The following is a 14,762-nucleotide window of genomic DNA, read 5'->3' on the forward strand; positions in this document are numbered from 1 at the left end:
AACTGGACAGACAGCTCAGGCAACGCGCGTCGTGACTTCACAGGGGAGCTCCAATTCAGCGCTCCGTCTCGATTTCCGCTACGATTCATCCCCTGATCCTCCAAATGCATTCATCATGATCCACCTGCTTCTCTTCCGCTTCCCACACCAGAAAGGTATGAAACGCTTAAGGATTGCAGATCGTCTCTCAAATATAAATGCTCCTTTTTTCTGCATATCCATGGCGGGGTTGGTAAGAGAGCTTGGACATATTTGGAGATATAATCCAGAGATTGGTAGTGAGATGCGGGAGTGACACGCTGTTGCTACTCTCTCCGTCTGCTATGGTTGCCACAGATGCGTGTAATTTGCTGCAGGTATGCAGTGGAGCGGAGGACATGAATTCGAGTGTATTGGTTTCCTATTTACACACGCGTTTTGTGTAGACATGATCCTTATTCTTGACCTTGTATTCAAAAAGAAGATAAAATTGACTTAAATTATAGAGAAAATAAAAAAAGGATCTCAGTATCTTTGAGAAAATACTTATGGATTTAAAAACTTAGTTTGAAATTCATATTGCAACACATTTCTTTACAGATGTTCCTTTTGGAAAATATTCTCAAGTTTCTCTAGAAACGTTAGGGGGAAGCTTACTTTTATCATGTGTTATTTATTCATTTGTTTTTTTGCTTAATCAGATTGCTTAGGAGTTGTTCTGGTCATACCTATGAATGCTATGTTTTTTCTAGTCACTTCTGAAAGGTGAAAGTTTTCCACTAGGGATCTGCTAATCCAAGAACAACTCTTAAATAGAAATCATTTGTAATGCCTTATATTTTGGTTACTTCGTACAGCTTGAGGGTTATATTTTCCATTATTTTAGTTCATTGTGGCCAAAATACCCAGGATGTGCGAGGTCACAAAGCAGTGTTATACAATAACGCAAACAAAAACAAGTATAACCTTAAGTCTCACATAATAAGCATAATTTCTGTCAGTAGACGTTGCAAGTGTTATGTGCCAGGTTCATAACACTAAGAACTGAAGACCACTGGTAACCAATCATTTTATTCAGGTAAACTCTAGGGAAACCTAGTTACCTTAGGATTGTTGTATAAAATAGTTAATGTAATTGTGTTTTCTAATGAGCAAGTCAGAACTGTTAATTACCACTACACCCTAACGCTTCCTCTGTCATTCTCATATCGTGGCAGTGTCGGAGTTAATTTCACATGACCAATTCTCACTGCAACAATCAGAAGCGACACCACATGCATTATGTTCCTTTCAGATTCCCTTCCCAGATGGATTAAAAATCATGCAGTAATTACTTCTTGTGTGCTGCTATTGCTGTTCTAAGCCTATTTTTAAATCTTTTTAGTTTGATCTGATCTGAATTTTCATAACAATGAAAATATAAGACTATAATAAAAGTTTCTTTTATGAAAACTCTCAGGTCGTACTAGTTTATGTCCGCTATATTGGTTACATCCACACCTGCTGTGATAACTTTCAACATGTAGACTTTTTTTTTTTTTTTTTTACATATTTGACATTCCCCTGCTGCCTTTAGCAATGCTGTGTTAACTCTGCTGATTTGTGAATTCTACTGAAAGTGGACTCTTTACACTTGTAGGATAAATGCACATTAATGGGCTTACAGTGAGCTTTTTGTATTTGGAGTATCCAGGTCAAACCTTGCGCTCAACAAAACCCTTGGTAGAACCAAAGGAGCTCTCAACATTATATTTTAGAGGAATTATATCCGGCAGTAATGTAAGTGACAAACCTTTTTGTTTTGTTTTGCACTTTCCTATGAATGTTTATTTCATGAACGTTATCTTTTGTATGTTGGTTGGATTTACTTTCATAGCTTTAGGCTTAAAATTCCTGCCATGTATGAGACACAGCAGGTACTTAGTTCTCTCCTGCTGGCATGCTGTTTTTACCTTTTCTAAGAATTTGTTGTTTTTCTTTTGGGTGTCAGAAGAGTGGGAGGTTTTTGTAAGGTTTCATAGTGGAAAGGGCTGTCATGTTTTTGACAGTGAGAGCTTACTGTTTTGTGACACACGCATATTTAATCATGCAAATCTTTACAAAGTGTTTGTGTCTGTAATTTTTCTTAAAAATGGTTATCGACTAAAATGTTTGAATTTGATCAATCAAAGCTAAAATAGATTAAAATCATTTCTTTGTAGCTGTAATGGGAAGACAGGACATTTCTATTAGTCACTATTAGTCATTTTTGAAACTTTATTTTGAGAAGGAAGTGTGATTGACTCATGTTTGTTTTGTTTAGAGTATTTAATTATTTCTGTGGGAGTACATTTTTCTTCCTAGAATAGTTGTGCTTAAGAAAACTTTAAAGGTTAGCATATAACAGAATAGGAATGCTACTAATTAGCATCAAGAGGCCTGCATCGCCAAAGAATAATTCACAGACATAGAACAAATTTGAAGGGAAATATGTTTATGCAATAGCAAGCCACTTATGCTATTAAGCTCTTTCATATTGTGTTTGATATTACACAAAACCCTACAAGGATTTTGTTTAGAGTATAAATACTTTCCAAGGTCATATCACCATTCTTAAATCTATTTACGAATTATCTAGACCTTCTCTACTATCATCTGTTGTATCATTTTGTGTGGTATTTGAAATGTGAAGCTGGTTGGTCATGACCTTTTTGTCTGTTTTGGATCTGTCTTTAAAATACCTTTAAGCTGAAGATGAACATGGGTATGATCTAGGAGATGAGAATCTAATCATTTTGGTGGCATTGACAAATTTTTGTAGGTAATAATAATCTACATTGTAATGGTTAGGTGAGTGATTTGCTGCAGAGTCGCAGTAGCGCTGTATTAAACTAAATGTGTGTGGAAGTGCAAAGAGACTGGTGTGAGCAGGAAGTGTAGAGCCATCATACTGCAAATTTAGATCACAAAAGCTGCACATTTTTGGCTCCTAAAGCTAATTAGTAATGGAAACATTTGGATTAAATTGTAGCCATCTCAAAGATTCTGTCTTGAATTTTCTCTTATTGCAATTACTTAATTTATTAAACAAATTCTGTTATCTGTATTAGTTTAATTGTAAGCTAATAGTTTTCTTCTAAAACGTTTTCCTACAAAGGTGCTATGGGACAACTGCTAAGAAAAATAAGGGGGCAATTAGTTATAAAGTGCCAGATAAAAATGTAAGAATGAAACATTTCATTCGGGCACTAGATCTCCTGAAGGCAACATGCTTCTGCCTTATTTCTGTTGCTCATTTCTGCATAAATAATGAAGTAAGTATTTTAGCATGCTATTTGGCTACAGGGATTCAACCATATGTCAAAGATTCCCATTTTCTATGTGCATGTGTTTACGCATCTTTCCAAGCTATCTTAATGGTCACAATCTTTTTTAGATTTTTGACGGCGATATTGAGCTACATAATATCTAATAAAGCGTAGCATATGAGTGTCTATTCTGTTATGCTTTGAAAGCCAAAGGGAAGAAGTGTGTTTTTTTTTTCATTTCTTCATTGAAAGAGTCAAACTGATGTGCCCCATTTCACTGTGGGAGGAAACAGTTTGAGGACATTGTGGCAGGCTGGAGTAGGCATCTAAGTATAGTTTTGTGTGTGCGCTTGTGTTTACTTATGTTGCGTGGTTGCTTGTGTGTGTGTTTGTAGATTTTGGGGGTATTGTCTATTTACAGCTCAGCCTGTGGGAGACGTCCAAGTCCAACAGAAAGGGCAGGGGGGCATGGGAAGACCTCCACACTGTCTCATGTGTCATCCTATTCTGTTAAGACTTTAAGCACGGTGTGTGTGTGTGTCTGTGCATGTTGTGTATTCGTTAGTGCACACATGCTGTGTTGTGTCAAGGTTATTAAGAATAGTCCCGGTGCAGAAGTAAAATAATACGAGACTCATGAGTGGGTAGGCACACTTAGATCTGGGGAATTTGTTTAACAAGACTTGAATTTTCCTTGTAGTTCCTGCTTGTTTACAAGGCCAAATACTTTCTCTTCATCTCATGGTGACTCATGGTTGTCAGGGACGGCAAAGGAAAGCAGAAGAAATGGCTAAGATGCAAACTTTTATTCTTTTTTTTTTTTTTTTTACTTTTACTGAAGAGTAACTGAGAAAGTATGAAAGTGTGCTGCCATGTGTGCTAAGGAATGACTGTGTGGAAAAAGTATTTGCCCCCCAACAAATTTCTTCTGTTCTGACTAACTTTATTTATTAAAGAAAAACTCTCCAAACCAACCAGGCCCTTTATAAAAACGTGCCCCTCATTAAATCATGATGTAATTGTGATTATTGAGATTTTTGAAACTAAAGTCAAATAGTTTTGTAAAGCACACCAACATGTTTTGTAGCAGCCCCGTCATAGTCAGGACTCAAATATGATTGAGATGCAGTGACTTTGGGTTAACGAGGCTGTTGGGCATGAAAACAGTCAATTGTGGCTGGATTAAAACAACTCTCCAAATATTATCTGAAATATTATTTCATGGCAAAAATAATTTTTTATATAGCGACTAGTTGGTTTACACGGCTTGTCCCTTAAAAAAAAAATATCATTTGGAAACTGCATTTACTCAAATTTTCATGTGATATTAAATTCAGTAGAGGATAATAATTTCTCCTAGCGCTGCTCCTTACAGTCCAGATATCCAAGGTGTAAATCTCGACTGCTGGCTGCTCGACTTCTGTGCTGTTTTTTATTGAGCAAGTACAGTTTAGTATTGTTTTCAAGTAATGACTGTCTGAGACTGATTTATAAGTATTATCACAGATGGGCCTTTCAAACAACATTGCATAATTTTTTTTTGTGTGTGTTTTGAGCAAAAGTCAAAATACTTCACCAAAAGTCTTGCGGATCATAAGACTTGTAAGGAGTGTTTTTATTCTGCTTTTATTCAGGAGGGGTTTTGGCCTTGTGATTCTCCCATAGCTACCAATTTTGGCCAGTCTCTTTATTTTTTTTTTACACCTCTCAGATAATTTGTCACTGTTCTTCTAGAATAGGTCCATCAGGCCAGCTACGCCTCAGAAGGTTTACCATTGTTTTCTACATCTTAAGCACTTAAGCATTTAGACACTGCTGAGGTTCACTGGAGTCCAAAAGCTTCAAAAATCTCTAACCTGATTGATATTATTGATTTTGTCACTTTGTCACCTATCTTTTCTGGGACATGATGTATTGCTTTTTAAACTTCATATTGTCAGACAGGCTCTGTTTAAGTGATATAGACCTGAATAAATTTGATCTCACTTTTGGTGGGAAAAAAAATAAATATATATATATATATATATATATATATATATATATATATATATATATATATATATATTTAATAGATTCATGATTTGACAAGGATTAGTGTTTCACTCAGGGCCAAGTCAGTATATGGACATCCCTTTAATAAATTAAATTATCATTTGAAAACTGCCTTTTCTATTTACTCATGTTATCACTGTTTGATATTTGTTTAGTATGTGTGACAAAATGCTAAATGTAATCTGACAGGACTTTATTTATTGATGGTTTTGTTCCAGTGATTCGGTATTAACCATTTTCTGTATTTATAACCACTTAAGGAGTCTTTGAACCAACGTTGTGTACAAGAACCTGATTTGCTTTGTGGGAAAAATAATCCTTTTTAGATACACAGAATGTTAAATTCCCATTTTTTTTGTTCTATTTTTTCATCATTATTATTATTTTTTAGATTTGTCAGATTTTTTTTTTTTTTTTTACATAGGTTCTGGTTATAACAAGTGAGTCGTAAATGGACAACACCCACTGTCTTCCTCCCTGCTTCTCTCTCTCTCTTCCTTCATCTCTCCTACTCTGCAGTCCTTCCTCCCTCCCTTCATTTGATTTCGAGACAGAGCTCAAATCTATTTTGTACTTTAATGGGCTGTACAACTTTTTAGCCTTTCAGAATGAGTTTGTTTATAGCAATTACAATGGCCATGCCACGTGGAAAAAACTGGTTCAGCCTGCTATGTACGTCTGCTGCAAGCTCCCTTGATTATATTTAGTGTTGGACAGATAAACGTACTGCTACCACTACCATCAGCACCAAAAGGGATACTTTGGAAAATCACATGTGCCACTAGCTTATTTTTCTTCGTTTTCTCCTTCACTGTAAGTAAATCATTTTAAAATACTGCTGTTGCTTTTCAATTTTGATGATGGATTTTGCCATTGTAGGGAGAATAAAAAGGAAAGACTTCACTTGACACGAGTTTACTTTGCTTTTGAGATGTTAAAGTTGAATTTATAGCTCAGTCTATGCCAGTGAAACAGGCTTAGAAGTCTGCACTCACCACAGAAAGACACTACTCGGGGATAAGAGGAGTGGTTGATTTGTGAATTTGTGTTTTCTGCTGCTGTTGCGCTGGAAACAGAATGCCTCCTAAGAGAATATGTGACAATATATGTGGAACAATTTTTGGAACCCCTTTTCTTTGTGTGACAATTGGTTTTAAGTTGAAAAACAAATGTCAACACAATTCATTTGCTCTGTTTTCAGGGTGGGGGAAAAAAAAAAAAAACTCAGACAGGTTGGAATTCAGTGGCACTTTTCCCTTTAAGTATTCTTGAAAAAAAGAAAAAAAAATGCAACTTCTTTAAGTAGAAAAATGTTGCAATTGGGAGAATATATTTTTTGTGGAATAACATTCGAAATATTCCTTAGTTAAGTGTGAGGATGAATAAGGGTTTGGACAAAAATTAAAATGACAGTTGTCCTCGATTAGAAATCATCACAGGGTTTAGTAGTACAAATAATTATTTTAATGGCATCAAGCATCTTGACTCAGTTTATTTGAATTGATTGGACACACAAATAGTTTGTATTGAAATACCTTCAGTTCATGGTTGGATGTTATGTGGAGGGTGGTGCCAGTCTACACATTCTTTCTTGTTGTACTGTGACCTTTAAGGATGAATCATGGATTTTGTGTGTAAATGTGACAATTCAGTGAAATCGTGCTGTTTGACACAAAAATGTGTCTTGATCTTGCTTAAATTTCCTGCTGAAAGTGAAAATTGCATAAGACATCAGGAGGCTCTGAGTGCAACACTGAGCACTTCTTGGAGAAAGTGGGTGGGGGGTCGAGAGTGGATGAAGTATGGGGTCTTGGAGTAAAGGAGCACTGCTACCTACTTGTGGACTGACAGGCAAGTTTTTTGACACCAGTTATTTGCAGTGGTGTTGGTGTATATGGGTTGACTTCACAATGAGTAGGTAAATATTGTCCCTTATTGCTGGTGAAAACAGTCCCTGATTGAGCTTTCTCTCCCTCTCATGAATTTTATTTACCTTTTTTCTTTCAATTCCCTCTTTAGCAACAAGTTCTTCTCATCTCAGAATTATTTTTCCTGAGCTAAAAATTATGTCAGCTTGAAAATGGATGTGAACATTATGTATTGTGGCAAAAAAGAAGTCACAGTGTTTTTTTTTTCTTTTCTTCTACATAGCTGCTTGATTTAATTTAATTTAATTACATTTTTAGATTACATTGTGATTTCTGATGTGCACGGGCCATGTTCTGTGTTTTAATGTTAGCTAGAATGCCAACAACAAATTTGAGAAGGCGCCCTGCATGTTGTTCTTCAGTTCTGATACGGATACAAGACAGAAATATCTCCCTGTATCCAGGAAACCATTAAAAACTGGACCTACAATAGTTCTTTTAAGGTACAGTTAAACGATCTCGATCCCTTCATCACTACGAAGTGAATAGTGGAAAAACCCAGCTTGCCACTTTCTTACACAAGTTTGAAGTAGTGAACGGAAAAATCCCTTATTGGTTAGTGGAAATAGCCCCTGAGAGGAAATAACTTGACAATGCTAATGTCGAGTTCAGCTACAAGTGTACCTCAACCATTAAAGTGCCAGGGGAGAGATACAATCAATGAACCCACGCACTCAGTGCACCACTGCTGGACAGCCTAGTGAGGAGCTACCCAAGTGCTGGTGCTCACACAGAGCTGCTGCACATGCAGTGACATTAAAAGTTCAGCATTTTTGTTGTTGTTGTTGTTCTTATGTTTTACTTCATTTGGACAAACCAGAAATCATTAACCAGGAGGTGAATACAACATTGACATTTAAATGGCAATTATTGTATCAAAAAAAAAGCTAAGACAACATGCATAAGCTGGGTGCAGAAAAAGAAAATCTGTCTTGCTTCCATAGCATTTAGGATTGTAAATAGCAGCCAATTGGTGCTAATCAAATGCACTTACCGTAGTTATGTGTTGTGTGTTCTTCAGTAACATTCGTGTTTTTGAGACTAAACTCAACTTTTTTGTATATTTTTTCTTTTTTAGAGGGGGCAAACTTTGGTACTTTTTGTACTTGACAGAAAAGATCTGCAAGATTTACACTCCTCGACGAGAACTTTGTGACTATTGTCTAGTTACGTGGGCACTGGTGTGGTTCAGGTGTTACAGACACACACACACACACACACACAGGCTGTGATTGGAAGAACCTGATATTCATAATATGTGCTGTTCCTGCACACATCTACTATATTGCCAATTTTTTCTCTTCTCGTGTTATTGTGATTGGTCGGTATTCATCCAAGCAAATGTACTTGCAAGGGACACTGGGTGATAAAGAGTGTTTGTGGGATGTAAACATTATTCTTTATTCACAACAATATATGTGCTCACATCAGTCTTAAGCGTGAACCCGTTATATCGCGAGTATGACTCAGCCTTTATAGTTGAATCCTGCCCAGTTCAAATGCATCAACTATAAACTTGTCTTTGCTGTTACTCCTGCATAACCCCTCCCACCCCCCACATTTTGAAATAAATAAACAAGCGATGGTTACCCTGGTGGGGGCGGCAAATAAAGCCTGGCGGCCCGCCATGGCTATAATACACTGGCGGAAACCCTTCTGAAAAATATAGATTCAAATTAATTTTCTTATGTCGTCTAACAGTTTCTGCCAGTTTTTAATTTTTTTTTAGTGATTGCAGGTACAGTTAGAATGCAGGTTCCACAGATGGCACTGTTACAAGGTTGGGCTGGTGAAGAAAAAGCTGACGATCTGTTTCCAAAACAAAATTTTGGTTTAAACTGCAGAAAACATCTTGTCAATAAGAGGCCTTGACATTTAGTAAGCTCTTTTTCAGAACCCCTTTCTAAATATCTAAATATCAAAGTTGCTAGCAACTCCAAAGTGTGTCAGATATCATAAACAGCAGTAAATAAATGCCGCAGTAGAACACATAAAACTACTTTCCTATTTCTTTGAAGATGTCATCTTCAATCTAGCAAAGTCTGCTTTGAAACCCATCTTTTCCCTCTCTAGCCATTAATCAACTGAAACTCTTTTGTCTTGTTTTACAACAGGCAGCAATCCAAGTAAGTCCACACATTCATCAAATTTATGGTTGAAGCAGAAACCTGGTAAACGTATAAAACAGTAAGGAAATGATTGGTTTTCAGAAGGCAGACCTATAGAACTATACTTCTCTCAATGCACTGTAGAATTTCACACAGCAATGTAAAAGGTACTGTGGATTTTAGTTTTTGAATTGGCAAATCAAATGTGATTTAAAGGTTTTCCTCATACTTTTAAATGAGATGGATGTAGAGATGGAATGATCGAACACCTAAATGTGTTGACTGTTCAGCTTTAGTGTTGAGACAGTTTCTATGCAGGATAGAGAGAAAAGCAAACAGTACAGTTACTGCTGTATACTGTTACCTTCACCCCCTGCATGTCTGCTAAGACATGCAGGGGGTGAAGGTGAGGTGCAATGCTCCCAAAATAGAAAATGAATTTGGTACTCTTGAATGTGTAAATACCAAACTAGTCTGGAGGAGTAAAGTATCTTCCTGAAGACCTGCTAGGAACAGTCCTAATGAATTAAAAATAACAATTTTCCTAAGGACCCTAAGGACAGTGTTATGTAAAATTGACCTTTTTGACCTTTTCATCATGTCATGTTATTCCTGGAGTGTTGCTTTGATTCTTTCACTCATGTTTGAGAAATCCTTTAATCTCCCCTGGCCAACATTCTGGGTGCGGAAACGCGTCGATCGCCGCCTTTTACTCGGAGCTCCTCCTCCAAGCGGAGCTTCCGCCTTAGCCATGTTGACTTCATGCTATGATTTCATCCCGGCAGTAACGTTGTCCTAGTCTGGTGTAAATTAAATATTATTACTTGAACATGTAATAATAATTTACACAATATCAGGAAAATATGTAATTGAGTAGTAATCTTTAAAGTAGTCAATGAAATTAACACAAATTTTTTTTCTGTACTATAAAATCTCCTCACCGCTGTCTGCAAGATTTAGTATCTCAGCCAATAATAAATACACATCAGTTGTGGGCCTTAAAAGCAATTATTGCCCCCAACTGGCCAAATACATTTTGAACTAATGTATAGGTGGGAATGGTTGGCGTGAAATTAAATACCACATTTTGGATCTGAGCTGCCCTTTATGATGGCGATTATTAATGTTGTGACAATGGCAGAGATTTGATGTATTTTTCAATTTAAAAATATGTGTTTGGTGTGTTTTCTCTCCTGCCACGGCAATGATACAAATCTGTTAGTCTTTTCAGTCTCAAACAACTTTTAAAAGCTTTGAAATAATGGCTGCAGATGGTGTTGGGGTGGTAGCGAGAGGGAGGCCTTTTGAAAACACTGTTTTTGGAAGTGCAGCTGATTCAGTACAGTACTGTTTTGTGTGTGCAGCCAAAGGCCTTTTAGAGAACCCGAGTCCATATTCCCACAAGTCTCCTGCAACTAATTGGAACCTGACATGTTTTGAATATTGAACCTGAATTCATTGTGCAGGACTCCTGTGGACGTTTTCTTCTCCAGCAAGGAACATTTTATATTGACTTTAAAACAAATCAATATTAGGATAGTTTTATTAATTTTTCTTCTGAGTATGGTTCATGCTTTAATTTGCTTCTAAATTTTGTGATATCTAAATGTAGAGAGGATTTGTGGAATGGGGCATGTTCAGTGCATCACTGTGACATCTTAATACCACAAAATGCCAACCAGCTGTGGTTACCTTGTGCTTTCCTGCACCTTTATCCCACTGTTCCAATGACGGACAGCTGTCTGCCATTCTACATGATTTCCATGCATTTCTCTAAAAACAGAAAGAGAAACAAATTCTAATAAATTGCATTGCATTATGCCTTCTGGTGCAAACATTTATATGTACCACTTCCAACTTGTCTAGTTTGAGCACGAGCTTTCAAAGCTTTCTGAAGCTTGGCTGTTTTAGTTCTTCTTTTTTTTTTTTTTTTTCTTAGCAAACTTTATTGTCCTTGAGGGCATACATACATTTTATTGTTTATTGTCTTGGGATCTTATTTCTAAAGGCAGAGATTTAGTATCAGACACAAAGCAGCATACATAAATGAATTTTAGTGACACATGATTCAATGCTCAAATTTAATCATCACAGTGTTTTCCTTCAAATAATTGGCTTTGCTATTTCAAAAACATTGTTGTACAAAAATGCTTTCACAACAAGATTTTACACCACCAAGTGATTTTATGTTTTCCTAGTTTAACTCTTTGTAAGTTAGGGTTGAACAACATCTTTAAGCTTTAACACATTCAATATAAATGCTAAAAAAAATAGGGATGCACCAATGTAAAAAAACCAAAAAAACAAAAAAAAACCAATATCCGATATTAATATTGCTGTTATGGCTAAAAACCAATATTATATACTTTATATATATTTTACTACTCTTTTGACTCTTTTGATGTTTGATATGTAATTTTTTTTTCCACAAGTGAAGGTTACATAGTTACTTGATTGTGTGATAAAATGACACTATATCAAAGCAAAATTCTAAATTACAAGAAATAAAGGCTTGAAATATTCAACTTTATATGAATCTGTTTTACTTTCCGAAATGAGCAACACAAAATATTAAACTTTTTAATGGTATTCTAGTTTTAAGATGCACCTGTTGTTTGCATTTTTAACGATTCCTCAGGGACTTTAGTGTCACTTTAATCAAGTGCCATGTTGCTGCATCATCAGCTTCATCGAAGCTTAAGTCTCGTAAACCACCCTCTTCTTTTTAGTCCTTTTTTGTCATCTTTTCCTCTTATTCCAATCTTTCTTCTCTTTTCCTCGTCCTTTCACTCTCATCAGCTTGTCTTCTACTGTCCCCTTCCACCTCCCTTCCTGTTTCTTCATTTTCTCCATCTTCCTTCATTTTGCTGCAGTGCATCACTGGCAAGCACATTAACATCTCGTCTCCATTACCCAGCAATACCCTGGGTTCTGTGCTCTCTTTTTTTTTTTTTTTACCTTTTATTGCCATTTGTATCATCCATCCCTGTATTCTGTTTTTAACAATATCACACTTTTTCATACTTTCCCTGCTTACTTTACATATAAGTTCCCAACATCTCTTTTGAAGGGTTATTTTTTTCTGTGACTGTGATCGTCCTCATTTAATAGGTCCTCTCTCCTTCTCTCCTCTCCTCTGTGACAAGCTGTACTGTGGCGTTTCAAGAGTGGATGCCCTTGATGTGACCGTGAGGGAGATGGGCTAAAACTCTGCAGTAGCAAGCCAGTGAGCTCTAACAAGTTTCTGTATCTGTGGCGTTTTGTGTGTGGAAGTAATCTTACAGTACACTGGATGTGCATTTGCTCTTGGAATCAGTTGTTAGTATTAGTATTAGTTTTATTTATTTTTACTAGGAAAATTATGGTTGGTTTCCCAACCACTCTGTCCTCCGTGTCCCAAATTTAGAAATAAGCCTCATTGCTCCTGGGTCACTTCCTGCTGGCTTCTCAGTAGCCGGCCAGATGCTCATCAAAATCTTGTATGGCAGGAGACGTGCTGCTTAAATGTCTGCCTAATTGAAACAAACAGAATTAGCCAATTAGCCAACATAGCACCATGTAGCAACCAATTATGCCATAATTGAATAAGAATTATTCATTACATTGGCTGATTTTTATTTATTTTTTTAATTTAAAATAAAATTTCACCAAATTTTTTTTTTCTGATACGACAGAAGACATACTTTTCTCAAAAGATAATAAAATAATATAATATAAAAGTTTTATCTTAAAGTTATCAAATGTCAGTATTATACACTTTTGTCATTAATCAATGGAATAGTCATAACATTGGCGCAACAACAGTCGAACCCTTCATTGAACTCCCGCCCAGTTTTTTGCATGTTTCCACTGATCTTTTTTTTGTGTGTTTTTTTTTCTATATTTCAAGATGAGCTCCAAGTCTCGGAGGTTGCAAGGGATCTTTACCACCTTGCTGTTTTTGAACTAAACTAAATGTTACTACACACTAGCACCAGCTATTAATTTGGTAAATGCGTATACCTGTATAAATCTGTGTCTACATATTGCAGAAAACCTTTTCTAGTCGGAAATAATAAAGATTTAATGGGGAAAGCATTAAAAAATCCAAATTGTTGAAAGTGACTTTGATTTTCAAGTAACTTTTTTTCCTGTAGCATTTGGTTGCATCACAGTGGTAACAGAAAAGTGTCTATTGTTTAAATTCCTCTATATAATAGTTTAGCTGATTTAATTAGATTTTTTTCACTAATGGTTGTACTCCTTGTGTTTACTATATTTGCCATCAAATGTGTTTAACGGCCCAACATTTACCTACAGAAGCATAACGGATGCTTTTAGTATTTATAAAGGCCTTATGTGTTAAAAGGGTAGTTAAAAATAAATTTGAATTCTGTGTACACGCTGCAATTGACATTGTTTTCCATCTCAATGGCTGTTTAAAGGTTTTGCTGTTTTATTGCCACAGTAAAAATAGATTTTTAGAGCATCCACAAGTGGAGGAAATGTGTCAAATATTTTATATTACCTCTATCCAGGGCAGATATAGATTACTTACTTGTTGTCTTTCTAATATCTTAGAAATAGCAAATTTACTTGAGGTTCTGCATTTTAAAAAATACAGAAGGATGCACTGCTGTGATGGAGTTACATACTGCAGCATAGCACTATCAGGCAACTTTGCTTTATTTTAACTTATTTTGCCTGAGAAAATTAGACTCTCTACACACAATAGCATATTCTGTACTACGGACTACATCCACAAAGTGCATTTAACCTGACAAAGAGGGAGATGAAACATTTAGAGAAACTTTCTTTCTTACCAGCAATGAAAGTGTCATCCAATAAGTTTATCTGAAACTATTTAAATTGAAGCAAATAATAAGGTATTTTATTATTTCATTCAAATGTATATTGTTCCAATAACATTGAGACTGTGAGAAACAGATTGTTATAAAAATATTTCTGAGATGGTAACAGATAAGAGAGAAGGCAAGAAAGCTTAATCTTTAGTGTCCATTTCCAATCATTTAAACCTGCGCGCCATCATTTTCACTTTTACCAGTGGCAGACTTTTCTAGGTTAAAGTAAGGTAAGGTAATTTTATTTATATAGCACATTTTCAGCAACAAGGCAATTCAAAGTGCTTTATATGAGCTAAAAGGAAATACAAACAAAATAACAAACCAAAGGAAAGAAAAAAGAGGAAAGAAAACTAATCTAATGTTGTTCTAAAGTATGTAAACTAAGGGTTGCTAAGTGTCTAATTCCATTTCTAAATAGTGAGCACTCTACAGTTTCTGAAAATAAGCTAAAGAGTGACTGATCTAATTCCTTTTCCGGGTTAAAGTGAGTACTCCACAATTCTAAGCTTGTTCTAAATCCTTTTCTGGGTTAAAAGTAATATAAACTAAGCAGCAGTGGTGGAG

The 14,762-nt window shown here is 35.8% G+C and overlaps 1 protein-coding gene across 2 annotated transcripts in view; it reads left to right on the top strand.

Moving 5' to 3' along the window:
- atp2b2 (ATPase plasma membrane Ca2+ transporting 2) overlaps positions 1-14,762 on the top strand; it is a 119,001-nt gene continuing 104,239 nt past the window's right edge. For both annotated transcript variants that reach the window (XM_007549290.2, XM_016670369.1), the window contains exon 1: positions 1-155. The gene's annotated coding sequence lies outside the window, so the exon portion shown is untranslated. The remainder of the gene's footprint in view (positions 156-14,762) is intronic.

The sequence above is a fragment of the Poecilia formosa genome, unplaced genomic scaffold (assembly GCF_000485575.1).
Source record: "Poecilia formosa unplaced genomic scaffold, Poecilia_formosa-5.1.2 Scaffold2, whole genome shotgun sequence".
NCBI classification, from domain to species: domain Eukaryota; kingdom Metazoa; phylum Chordata; class Actinopteri; order Cyprinodontiformes; family Poeciliidae; genus Poecilia; species Poecilia formosa.